Source organism: Lactuca serriola, chromosome 5 (genome assembly GCF_051521515.1).
Source record: "Lactuca serriola cultivar US96UC23 chromosome 5, Lser_US96UC23_V15, whole genome shotgun sequence".
Taxonomy (NCBI): domain Eukaryota; kingdom Viridiplantae; phylum Streptophyta; class Magnoliopsida; order Asterales; family Asteraceae; genus Lactuca; species Lactuca serriola.
The window spans coordinates 130,032,105-130,041,214 of record NC_136412.1 but is presented as its reverse complement, the minus strand read 5'-3'; positions in this window follow the sequence as shown (position 1 = coordinate 130,041,214).

The window sequence follows — 9,110 nt, the reverse complement described above, 5'->3', positions numbered from 1 at the left end:
GTCGGGTCAAGTACATACCAAATATAGTTATGGACTTAGACATTAATCCAATAGTCTCCCACTTGGATAAGTCTAAGACTATTATTGCGTATGACTTCAAACCTAACTGGCAATCGTAGCTCTTAAAGCTGCTGTCAAACTCTGATCTTGTCAACGAACTTGTCCATTAGATAAGGGATCATATATTCCTCCATTCTAGATATCATATGGACTGAGACATGGATTATAATCATTCTCTCTGTCCATTTGTTGTTTCCCGATTTCCGATTTATGACGACTGACTAATTGAACAAATCAAATCAGTCCTGGCCCGGCCGAGCACTTCCATTTGTCATCATCAAATCATCGAGGGGCCCACAGATATCGCTTTTATCCCGAAGGTAAAAGGAACGGATAAACTTCGACTCATATGGCTTGTTCTACTACTTGTTGAATCATACACAAAGGCACGTTTTATAACACCGAGTTACCGTATGCGTTTACGTGCAATCAATGTACTATCAACTCATAGTAACAACTCATATCTCTAGGTTTAAAGAATATAAGATATTATCATCTCATGATCACTCGTGATAAAATCCATGAAGTGATTCCAATGAGCGCGGGTTGAATCCAATACTCAGAACTTATGAGCACTCATGATTGTTGTAGCCTTGTCCAACACCTTAGACCTCTACAACCCATCATGACAGTCTTAATTCATATCTACTTCCAACATATGACCGACTGTGGATGGTTTGAATAACTTAGTCATTCCGGAAGAATAACCCAGTTTATTCGGGAAGTCAAAACATGCAAAATGAAACACAATAATAATTGAATCCAATATGGTATCAACTCTTTGAACATAAATAAAACACCTTTTATTTATCACCATACTGTTTCAGCTATCAACTTTATTCTTGAATTTAAAACAATAGTTGTCCCATGCTCCAAGCATGTACACTATGTTTTCTTAAACACTAGTCATGCCACACACCAATTATGCATACTATGTTTGTCTATGATCCTTACTTTGTGAACTAGATCAATTGAACATAACTTCAATGATTCTCTTTTCACACTCCCAAATCCTTACCGCAAATGCAAGAATTCCAAATTCATGCCATTTACTGAAATCTGTTAGATTCTAAACTTATATGCATTGATCCTCTCGTAATGATTATGCACAAAGTCATAAAGACTTGGAAACAATCATTACAGAGTATTCCAAAGGAGATCAACTCCTTGGAAATATCCTTCTTGCATTAAGTTTCCTTAATCTTACACAGATTGAAAATTCTAACTTTGAAACATTTCCAGATTCCATTTTGACTATCACTTCTGAACAAGAGTTGCCTCCTTACAGATTATGTCAATATGGTCCTTCCAGAATTATCACTATACTTCCAATTGTCCTTGAGTAACCAATCTTTGGTAAACCTTAGTTTGTCCTCGACAATTGTTTAATCCTTTTAGTCATATCCAGTTCTAAACCTTTTCCCTTCTTAATGCCCCAGGCATTTGGAAAATTTTAGAACGGATGAATATAGCACATGTAATCGATCCTATATCCGAAGCATATGGGACACGATTCATAAAGACTAAACCAGTCTTTTGCTATAATATTTCCATTTCAATTTGCCAAGTTCTCATAATTCAGATTATGAAAAGGGATGCCGTAATCATAATCGAATTTTAGAACGCAAATAATGGACCCATATACAGAATTTCCTTATGTTGAGCCATTCCAACATGAAATTCATATATATCCTTGACTAAATGATTAAAACCTCACGATCTAAGCTTATAGATTTGAGATGAAGCATAATTTCCTCTCCCTTAATTATAGCAAAACAACTTTTTCCCAATTGAAACTTTTGTTTTCTATAATTAACATTGCTGACTTGCAATACTTATCATAATTATCATGCTCCCACTAACATGATGATTATTAGCATAACACTTATGCTCCCACTAGCTTTGACATGTACTCAGAAATCAGCTGGACAGTCTGAAATTTAGATTCATACACCCTTTCCGTAGATAGCTCACCTGTGTGTCTAAGCAATTTCAAGAACCATGAAAAGGGATACCGTAATCATGGTCTCAATTGCTTAGGCATTTGCCATTTCTCACAAGTCCATGTTAGTGTGCCGGTTAACCACACGCGCTCCACTAACGACTTTTGAAAATGCAAATAACACAATTGATATCTTCGTAAAATCTACTTAGTGAAAGCGTTTCCTCACCATCATTTTCATGAATCGGAGAGAAACCTTATGACACTTAGATTTATATGGTGTATGAGTTCCTACCCATATGAATTTGTCAAACCATAATCACAAGACAAAGATAATGACAAATCCAAAACCATATGGATTGAACTCAATCTTAACTTCTTGCCACCTGGCAGCTCAAGGGCCTGCCATTGCTTCCAAGTTGTTATGCAACAAACTGAGAACTCTAAGAACTCATATGCAAAGCCAACTTTAACTGGAATGGGCACAGATATGTCAACACGATAGGTTATAAACCTCAAGTCGTGTGCTAGTGAATAACTTCAGGTTTTATTCTTGATTATTTCTTGAGACTTTCAAGACCTTTAAGACTCCTACTGTCCTCTTGACATATAAGACTCCCTTGTCAAACATCCAAGAGATAGTGTGGATTCTAATCAAGAAAAACACTTCACACAATTGGCCTAAGTTGGTCTTTGTTTTATCCAAAACATCACAACTTACCAATTTCAAATGTACTAGAGTAGAAAACTTTTACTCTTACATTTGACAAGTGTTTTAAACCTTCTTTTGAGACATGTCACTCAAGTTACAATCTTGGAGTATGACTCTAAGACTTGTATTGGAACGAAGTATGACTCATCTTCTTGATTTAACCATTTCAACAATTCAAGATCCCTCTTCTTAGTCATAAGAATGCACTAAGATTTCCTTAGAGAACTAATTGTGCTATGGTTTCTTAATCATTAAGATGATCACAAAACTGATACTAAAGTACTCTCCCATCTTTTCAGATTTGAGAAACTTTTATCCTTCCGCCTAAGTTGATTCTTCTTATTCGCTCTGCCATACATTGGAACCTTTTCCAATGTCTTAGAGTTACACTTAAGCTTGTAAGTATAATCATATTTACTGAGCTTTAGTAAACTATGATGAATAGTCTTATCAATCTTTTGTGGTGGACTTGACCAGTGCACAAGACTATGTACTGGATCCCTTAGTCCATTACTTGACTCACACATCCATGTGACCGAGTAATTAGTCTTAATTTTCCAATACTTGAAAGTTCTCATTCATCATGCTATACAACTTGCATGATTCCAAGTTCCGGTCCAAATGAAACTTGAGTGATGAGAATCTTTCCTTATTTGGTAAATCTAGACATTACCACAAATGAAAGAATCAATTTCATATTTCCACTCTTGCTATTATTGGAATCATATAAGCAACAATTTTTCCTCAAATGGCATTGTAAGGATATTTTAAAATAAATAAAATCAAAAATTTTTCTTTTATTTTAAAACTTTGCGGAAAAACTTATCCTTACAATCCATATGAAAACTTGTTGTTATCTATTCCTAAGCAATATCTCATAACTCCTAAGAAGTAGCTCAAGAATCCGATCTTCAAACTATGCGATAGAAATCCATCTACGCGATCAGATTCAGCATATTCTTTCTTTAAGTTTCTTCACTTTTTCTTTGATTCTTAAAACATCACCATGTGACCCAGTCACATCATGTATCAGGAATCTCAGAATAGAAACTTAACAGAGTTAGATAGTTGTCTTTACCTAAAGTAGAGTCAAACTTATTGACTTTAACATCCTTAGGTAAATTTGGCAGCTTCGCAACCAATGCCCCTTCCCTTGGCAATATAAACATATGGACCCTTTGATAATGGTACACGAGACTATCACAGACTTAGCTTTTCTCTTTACCATTTGGTCAACCGAGTTGACTATGGCCGATCCCTTTCCATTGGGAAGAGAATGCTTTACTGGATATCCAATGTCATCATTGTCAATGTCCATAAAGTTTTAGGAAGTTGATCTTAGCAAATAGATAAGATCGTTAAGGGTCTTGTCATAGTCTGTTTCATAGGTGTCCCAAAGGAACTCACTATGTGACTTAGAAAGTGATTGAACCACCAACTTTCTCAAGACTTTGACACCCAACTCTCCCGGCTTGTCAATATGTGACTACATCTCCAAGATGTGCTCACACCTAGACCTTGCCTTGCCAATAGGGCTTGAGTGACCTTAAACTTTTCAAGAACTTGTGGGTTGGGGAGAATAATTGGAGGAGGTGAAAGAAGTATGATTTCCAAAGGACATCATCTTCATTTAGGAAACCTTGTTTCACTAGATTTGGGAAGATCATAGGTGTCTATTACAGACATCTTTTGGGAGATATTCAAGATAGTTGATTTAAAGTCCTTAATATGACACCCAATATGAAATATTAAGGCTAGGACCCAACAAACTATTTTATAACTTAGAAGAGGTATGCCGTAATCCAAGCTATAAAATATTTGAAGGTAGGTGAATGACGATTCACCAATTTCCACCAAGATAAACGAAATGAATTATTAGGTTTTAATTGGTTTTGAAACTCCTAGATCTTTGAGATTCATTGAACTTTTCAAAGGCATGTTTCAATCTCGAGTGTGCCCTTCAGGTTTTGTGACTGGGATGCCGAGGATCACAAAACAAGGTGTGAAGTAACCATGCAAATCACTTGGTACCCTTAATAAATTACCCCTCAATCGATGTGCCGGTTAACCACACACGCTCCATCGATACTATGATAAATATTAAGTCACCCTTTACCTACCTTGTTAAGTCCAAGTTAGTGTGCCGGTTAACCACACACGCTCCACTAACGACTTAGACAAAGTGTAAAGTGTAATTTCATGGGTTAGCACCTTATTCACATTTTTCCTAAGTAACTAAGATTGGGTATTATTAAGAGTTTAGTTACTTAGTATTATCATTAATACTTTTAATGAAGGGAGAATTCTAGTCCTGTCAAACCCGTTCGGCTAACGACCCTCCACCAGTCAAGCAAGCGGTGGGTGAGAGTGGACACCCATTAAGTTGCCATTTTATAGGCAACAACCTTATACCCACCTTATAGACCGGCTTCGTGAATGAGGCGTACTAGCGGTAAGACTGACTTTACTCTTATACATATATATATATTATTAACTTATAATATTATAAAGTATAAGGGTTGAATTTTAACTTTTAAAATTCTAAGGGCTAACTTGGAATTAAAGTATTCATAAGTGAAAACTTTACAAATTCCAAAACTTGAGGGCAAGTTTTGAAACTATTCAAAACTAATTAATTCCATAACTTATGTGTTTAAAGTAGTTTTAATCCAAAAACTCTTCAAGTTCCATAACTTGAGGACAAGTTATGGAAGACTTTAAACTAATAAAAGAATTAACTTTTCTTTATTTTATAACTTATGGAATTAATTAAGGTTACACCTTTTTTTTTTTATTTTATTTTATTTTATTAAATGAAGAGACTCTTGGTCCTCCATAACTTGAGGACAAGTTATGGAGTCATAAAACCATTTAATTAGAACTAGACTCTTCATTTTTGTAACCTTTGCCAATTTTTATGAGTTTTATGATTCTTAAATGTGACTTTTCATATAACTTGAGGACAAGTTACAAAAACACATTTTACAATCAATTCTTAGATTAATTTGGATTAAAACCAACTATCACATAATTTTATTCATTAATCTAAATTCACTCATAAAACAAGGTAACACAAAAAATTTTTGGTGATCCATAACTTATTCTTAAGTTATGGAACCCTTTAAAACATTAACACCAAATTTTGTAACTCCATAAAAACTTTGAATCAATTTTTTTTAAAACCTTTTCATATCCATAACTTATGGAGGTTTCAAAAAATAAAACTCTTTAGATCAAACTTTTAAAACTAATAAAATAATCATATTATTTTATCTTTTATTAAATTCGACCTAATTCAACTCATAAAGCAAATTATTCAAATTTTATAAATAATTAGTTTTTCACAAGAACAAATAATTATCCTAAAATTTGACAAACTTCATGTTTTTTTTTCAACTTTGAAAATAAAATATTTGCATCAATATAACAGAAAACAACCCGTGGCTCTGATACCACTGTTGGGTTTTGAGCATTCTAACACTTCCTAAGTGTACATGCAACCCTAAATACCTTGGATCTATGTTTTCTCTATTATACATGCAAATAAGAACATCCAAGGTATTATCCTAATCTAGCATACAAAACTATGAATGTAACAAGATAGAATACATACCTCTTGATGTAGCTTGATGTCTTCAAGCTTTAAGAGCTTAGCCCCAATAGTGTGGAAGCCTCAAGTGGAATCACAAATCACCAAGACACCTTGGAATACTTTAGAGAATATGATTACTTGGTTCTCTCTAGTGAAATTGGCTAGCCCTTCTTTAGTGTATCCACACTAGTGCCAATTTCACCAACCAAAGACATCTTTATATAGTATGGAGGATTAGGGTTAAACCCTAATACCCATGACCTTTCATTTCCTAGGATCCATGGGTTAAACACTCCATGGACTATCCATGAAAGCTTAGCCCAACCTAAATGAACTTGGCCCATTCCATATATATAAGAGTCCATATTTAATTAGTTCCTTTTGATCACTTAATTAATTATAAATTAATTCTTGATCAATACTAATTAAATAATATGATTCCATATTAATATATTAGAACTTATAATATATTAATATTAATCATAAACATACTATTCTCAACAGATTATCCATATAAATTGTGTCGGTGAAGTGCAACCCAAATGGACCATGCCGGGTCGGGTCAAGTACATACCAAATATAGTTATGGACTTAGACATTAATCCAATAGTTACTCATTTGAAATGGCAAGAAAGATTATTTCTTTCCATAGTTTGTACAAACAAGGATTTACTTTTTCATTTGATAATGAATGTAGTGGTATTAATGATTTTTATTATAATGTTCTTTATTTTAAAGCATTACCTTGTGATGGTGTATATGAAACTCTATCGGTTGTAGACAACCTAGGAAATAATGTGTTACATATTGATTCTTCCACTAGTTTGGACAAAGCATCCTTGTGGCATTGTCATCTTGAACATGCCAACAAGAAGCGCATAGGCCAACTCCAAAAGGCTGGAGTCTTGGAGTTATTTGACTTAAGGTCAGATGATAGTTGCGAGTCTTGTTTTCTTGGGAAACTGACAAAGTCACCCTTCACTGGTACTTGTGCTAGGGGTGAAGGTTTGTTGGACCTCATACACACAAATGTGTATGGACCCTTTAGAACCACCACAAGGGATGCTAACTGCTTCTATGTGACTTTTACTGATGATTACAGTAGATATGGTTATGTCTACTTAATCAAGCGTAAGTCAGAAACCTTTGCAAAGTTCAAAGAGTTTAAACAGGAATTGGAGAATTAGTTGGGCAGGAACATTAAGATGCTCCGATCCAATCAAGGAGGAGAGTATCTTAGTACAAATTTTCTTGACTATCTTAAGGAATGTGGAATTGTTTCATAATTGAAACCTCCCAGGACATCACATCTTAATGGTGTGGCTGAGAGGTGCAATCGAACCTTTTTGGACATGGTTCATTCCATGATGAGTTGAGCTTCGTTACCAATCTCATTCTGGGGGTATGCCTTAGATACTTCCATTCATATCCTTAATCTAGTCAGGTTGCCAAAACACCTCACGAGATGTGGACTAGGAAAGTTCCTAATTTAGACCACATCAAGGTTTGGGGTTGCGAGGCTTTCATAAGATGTGAGACTCAGTACAAGCTTGAACCTCGTAGTGAGCAATGTATTTTCATCGGATACCCATAGAAATCTTTTGGTTAACTCTTCTACAAACCCAGTGAGAATGTAGTCTTTGTGGCAAAGAGAGGGGTCTTTCGCGAGAGAGAATTTATAAGCCAAGGAAATAGTGGGAGGCAAATTGACATTGAAGAGCTTCAAGAGTCAAGTGGTGAAGTAACCTCAAACCCTAGCAATCAACCTGAGGAGGAAACTCCTGTTGAACCAATTGACGAGTCTGTACCTCTGAGGTGTTCCAATAGAGTTAGGAATCCACCTGAGCATTACTATAGTTCCCATATTATTGCGGAAGGTGATACATTTATCAGTGATAGTACATTGATAAATTTGGATGAATCTAACAGCTATAGGGAAGCCATGGCAGGCCCTGAGTTTTCTAAATGAAAAGAGGCTATGGACAGCGAGATTCAGTTCATGTATGACAATCAAGTTTGGAACTTAGTTGACAATGTACCGAGTCGTAAGATGGTCGGGTGCAAATGGATCTTCAAGAAGAAGCCCACATGGATGGGAAAGTGCACACTTATAAGGCGCGATTGGTTGTGAAGGGCTTCACTCAAACTTAGGGACTTGACTATGATGAAACCTTCTCACCAGTAGTGAAGATTAAGTCTATTAGGGTTATGCTAGCCATTGCTGCATTTCATGATTATGAAATATGGCAAATGGATGTCAAAACCGCTTTCCTTAATGGAAAGTTGGCTAAAGATGTTTACATAAGTCAGCCAGAGGGTTTTGTCAATGCAAAGTACCCTGATTGAGTGTGCAAGCTTGAGTAATCCATTTATGGATTGAAACAAGTATCTCACAGCTGGAATCTATGTTTTGATGAGAAAGTCAAAGAGTTTGGTTTTTCAAGAAGCGAAGATGAGTCATGTGTATATGTCAGAGCTAGTGGGAGTATAGTTAGTTTCTTGGTACTATATGTGGATGACATACTACTCATAGGAAATGACATCCCAACTTTGCAGGAGATTAAATCCTAGCTTGGGAAGTGTTTCACTATGAAGGACCTTGGAGAAGCTGCCTATATCCTAAGGATAAGGATATTGAGAGATAGGAGTAAAAGACTAATTGGACTTAGTTTGAGTATCTACTTGGACATGGTGTTGAAGAGGTTCAACATGCATAATTCCAAGAAAGGTGACTTACCGATCCAGCATAACACTAGATTGAGCAAGGCTTAGTGTTTGAGTATAGAGGCTGAGATAGATGAGAT